The 5,000-nt window shown below is 36.1% G+C and overlaps 2 protein-coding genes across 2 annotated transcripts in view; one reads left to right on the forward strand and one right to left on the reverse strand.

The window, feature by feature from the left end:
- Positions 1–471, reverse strand: part of LOC138033226 (histamine H2 receptor-like) — a 5,201-nt gene extending 4,730 nt beyond the window's left edge. The window contains exon 1 of the mRNA XM_068880999.1: positions 1–471. This exon is cut by the window's left edge and continues 4,730 nt beyond it. The gene's annotated coding sequence lies outside the window, so the exon portion shown is untranslated.
- Positions 472–1,387: 916 nt separating this feature from the next.
- The window catches only part of LOC138033222 (adhesion G-protein coupled receptor D1-like), a 34,130-nt gene continuing 30,517 nt past the window's right edge, over positions 1,388–5,000 (forward strand). The window contains exon 1 of the mRNA XM_068880990.1: positions 1,388–1,464. The gene's annotated coding sequence lies outside the window, so the exon portion shown is untranslated. The remainder of the gene's footprint in view (positions 1,465–5,000) is intronic.

Below are 5,000 nucleotides of genomic sequence, written 5' to 3' on the forward strand. Positions count from 1 at the left end.
TGAATGTGAATGTCTCGAAATGGCGGCGAAGAGGCATTCCCCTTTCAAAGAAACTTCTGCACTATAATCCACCAAAGACTTTTGTCACCTTTCAATCATCATTGAACAAGCACTTGTGAATGTTTTAAGGAGGATAGCTGGTAACTTTATATAAGATACAAGACTGATAGTTCAATTTGAATCGTAAAAGTCCAAACAGGATGTAGTCAAGTTCGGGCAGGTGCGACGTCGTTTCATTCTGTCATTTCCTTCTGCAAGTCATTCCCTTAAGAAAGCCGGATAATGCAGACCAACCCTACCTTTTAAATATAATAAACACGAAAATGTATTCTACTGATACCCTTGGCGAAAGTCCAAGATCTCGGCAGAAAAAGGATATAAAACACATTTACTTTCTCAACTTAATCCTGAAATATATGTCAAGATCTCAGCAAGGGATTTTACTCAAATGGATGCGTGATAATTGCGTGCATTTATAAGCGAGAAAACAACTAGTGCCAACGTCCACAGACAAACGTCTTTAAATTTAATTAAAAAGACCACAGTTTATATTATTGGCTTGTGAACCGGCTCAAGTCAAAAACTGTTCAGTGCAGCGTGGCGTTCCTACTCATCACGCCGCAAAATATACACTCACATGAACTGAACTAAACTATGGTATTACGAGAAAAAAATTAATACTTTCTATCTTTGTCATGCATCCTTTTTTCTTGTTAAGACCATCAATAGAAATTTCAATATATGATATCAATAATAGACGCCACTCAACTGGGCTAATTAATGTGAATCTTAACCTTTATTTGCGTTGGTAGAGAAACTTTCAATATTACAATTTCCTATAATGCATCCGACTGATGACTAGAAATGAGCCAGAGACTGTCAAATATTTAACAATGAAATCGCGAAAGCGCTGATCTCTGTCACTCTCTCTGTCTTTTTCTATTTTTAATTGCATTCTTTATTTTTGTAAGAAATTCCAACTATGGAGTTGAGACTGAACGATCTCTTTGTGCGATTTGGGCCTGAAAACGTTTTTAAAATGTTCTTTAAGTTGTGTGGTATACTAAGTTCCGTCGACTACGAACTGAGTAGTTCTTCGGTGTATCATACTAAAAGAAAACCACCTTGACATTTTTAATGTTAAAAGGTGTCCATAAGTGTCTGAGTTAATTGCTCTGTTAGACTAAAGTAGTTTTACATATATTTTATACCTATTAATTATTTATACGACTCACAAAAACAAAACAAAGAAAACTGAATTAACTAAAAGTCCTATTTTCTACCCATGTAAACCATGTTAACGTTTACATGGGTAGAATATAGCACTTCACATTACCCTCCAATAGTTAATTCTGTTGAAATATAAGTGCTACACGGCCAACGTTTGCAAAAAGGTAACCCTTAAAAAAAAAAATCGAAATGAGGAAAGTGGAGACGTTCTTAATTCACTCTCAGCCTGGCACGGTATGTTCTCGAAACTTTCGTTCATAGCAGCCTGGGGGTTCTTAAAAAAATCTTCTTATACAAAAAAAGAGTTCGATCGTCAAATGAAAGCCGCAAGGCGTCCTGAAGCACGAAATCTTTGTGTCACGTAGTAAACTTCCCCTCGCACGGTCTGCTGTTTAAAATGAATGTGCGAAAGAAATTCAGCTTTGGGATATTATAAAATGGATTCTCTGGCCGAAATATGTATTTAGCTTTAGCAATCAACGAGGTTACGATTCAGACTTTTCCTGAGCTGAGACATATATTGTAAACGGACAATAAAAAAAGCGGATATGACATTGAGCAACAGTCATATGAAAGACTCGGACAGAAACCCATTTTCATGATATCTTAATAAATCATGAAACGACGTAGTTGAAGCTATGGACAATGGCCTTAGCTTGAATTCGACCCTTCTAAAATGAAAATAAGAAAGGAGGAACGCTAACGTTTAGTGGCAAACAAAAAGGAACATTGTCACTTGAGTTTTGTTACAGAGTCGGCAATTGATAAGACGTTTTCACGATCTTCCGGAAGAGAACCAATCGAGGGTTAAATAAATGAAATGGATTCTAATGGAAACTATGCTTTGATGACGTAATTTCCAGAAAAGATCCAGAAAACCAAGGTGACACATAATTTCAACAATTATGCAACTGACAACGACGCAACTCCGGCAAGATATTAGCAGGATAAGAGCAGATATAACGTCCCGTAGGATCAGGTCATTTCGCAACTCGATGAATTATTTTTGTGCTTCGATACAAAAAGTCGATGGACGAAATGCAGGAGATACGTCACAAAAGTGACGCTTGATAAAAGCTCACTTCACCTAGCCCGTCATCATTGTGCTTCAATATTTTAAAAGAAATATGTACAAACGTTTATGACAAGATAGTAATCAATACTTCCTTTAAGCTTAGTTTCCCACATTGCGTTTTAGCAAAAACCTTGTGGACTTGAATCCTTTTTGTCTGATTTAAATTATATGTTGCCACTCCGCATTTATACACTGAACAAAACTACTCGATCTTGATTGGACGAGAGCTGTTCAATTTTATCCCTAATAATATAGAAGCAAAAATTTCAGCGTGTTGATTGGTTGAAAGCAAGTCAATTAATCCCAAACCGAAGAGTGCAGAAAAGTGAATTGAAATTAATGCACTAAAGGTTAAATTTTTGTATTGGTAAATTGGTAATCACATGATTTGGAAAAAATAAGCACTTGTAAAATTTTTCAGACTGCAAATTGCACTCGCCCTACCGGATTGTGCAATTTTGCTCGTCTTTGAAAAAAAATTACGCGCGCTTACTTCTTACAAATTTCACTCGAAATTATATGTGACAGTACCAATACAACCTGTCATACGTAGAGTTTCAACAGTTTCTATGGCAACCACGCAGCTATAGCTGATTAGATATAGCAAAATGTAAGCAAAAATGGCCGACCATTGTTTTGCATTTTTAAATAAATACGACGTGCAAAATAAAAAAAAACATAAAATAGTAGAAACGTGACTGCTAGCTTCTCTAAACTGTGTGAAGGTTTTTCATACCTTGCATGCAGTGTATGTGCATTAATCCGTCCTCGGGAATCGATCGATGAAATTTTGTAGAGTGTAGTACTTACCGAGTGTATACACCTTTTTCCAAAATGGCCGTCATTTAACTATTCATTTGTTTTTATTCAAATTAGCCCTTGATGCCTCGTTCTTAAGCTTAGAATTCAAAAGAATGTTTTGCCTTGAACTAGGCATCAATAAAAGCAAAAGAATATCTAAATGGTGGCCATTTTGGAAAAAAGGTTTATTAGAAGCAAATAATGGCATTGCGATTCGACATTAACAGATACTCGAGTCATCAAAACGTACTCGCCTGAAGCTTAGCCCAATTTTGAGAACTTTCAAGAACACCTCTCCCACCTATTAAACTCCAAATGTACTCGAGATGGTACATTTCCTATTCTAATTGAGAATTCATAATTGACTATGATGAGACAGATTCAAATCCTTGATAAACGCAAAAGAGGGGGGGGGGGAGGAGGGTGGGTGAAATTTTATTTGTTCTCGATTCTGTCCAGATCATCTTGCACAAGATTCTTTTTGGTTCCCACCCCTCTTCAAAGGAATAGGTGCTAACAAAAACTACGAAGGTATTCTAGCAAATAGGTATATTGCTACACCACTTTCAATGACAATGTAAGACCATTGAAAGCGCAGAAGAGTATACCGCTATAGTAGAGCAACGGTGAAACAAAGACATCAGGCTTTTTCTTGTTCACACTGTAATCAAAACAGCCTAAGGTGAATCAAGGTAATACACGATAAACCACGTTCGGAATTGATATTCATATGAGTGGCTGGGTTTTATAGCGAAAGAGTTTTTTCATTGCTGTAAAAACAGCAACAACATGATCATCATATGAAAAGGACAATAAAAAATACGGAGAAAGAAATGGAAAAAAAGAAGGAGAAATTATATCAGAGCTGACAAGAGATAACATACGTAAGCAAATCATTCTGGCTCAGTTTTGACAGATTGTATCCTTTTCTCCTTATCGGGTAAATTGACGAAGAAACTATTATTTTGAAGAGTGCAATTTTTCCATGAACACGTCTAGTGGTTTTTGAGTTTTGTTCAAACAGAATTTCCTTTTCCCTGTAATAAAAGTCCTTCTTCAATAAAAGCTTTCATTAAAGCTTTCATTTCCTGCAGGTGGACAGTTCAAAAAGTTCATTATCAGTTGCAGTTATAATTTTTGTTCTTTAAACAAGCGATATACCATAGATCATTCATATTTTCCCTTTTTTTCTGGTGACAATTGCTTTTGTATTTTTCATCACGAGCATACTCTTGCGGATCCGCGGGAAACTTTTTTTTTTTTGCAGTATGACCTACTCCATTTATTGTTCAACTTTCTTGAAGACTGTGCGCGAGGCTTTTAAAAGGATAGCCCAATTTTCTTTTACCATTGGAAGTTCATTCTATTTTCAACTTTCCCATTTTCAACTAAAACAGAAAATAATCAGTAGCACTGCAACCTCAATTTACGAGTCTATTCAGCCGCAACTAACACTTCGGATTAAATATAATATTTTCATTTGCGACTCCTATTTAAACCGTAAATGGAACATGAAATCATGTATTTTCACTCAAATTCAAGTCACTCCTCGACCGGAACAGCCGGAACATTTGAAAAGACATCAAATAGTGCTCCCGCAAATGGCTGGAAGCGTCGATGTTCTAATATACGATATACTCTCAACAGACAAGACTTAAGAAAATCCAAATGTGTATTTTATTCTCGAGGCCAATAAAATTGACTGGTCCGCCAAAAGTTCAAAATTTTGGGCTAACCGGAACCGCAACTGAAAGGAATGAAGCCAGCAAACTAAGGTGAAAATCCAAGCATTAGTCTGCAAAATATCATTGGAAATTGATGGAAATTGAAACAACTTCATCCGGACTGACGTGTGTCAACTGCACGAAAAAAAGGGAAACATGATATTTAAAAG

Source organism: Montipora capricornis, chromosome 14 (genome assembly GCF_036669925.1).
Source record: "Montipora capricornis isolate CH-2021 chromosome 14, ASM3666992v2, whole genome shotgun sequence".
In the NCBI taxonomy this organism is placed as follows: Eukaryota; Metazoa; Cnidaria; class Anthozoa; order Scleractinia; family Acroporidae; genus Montipora; species Montipora capricornis.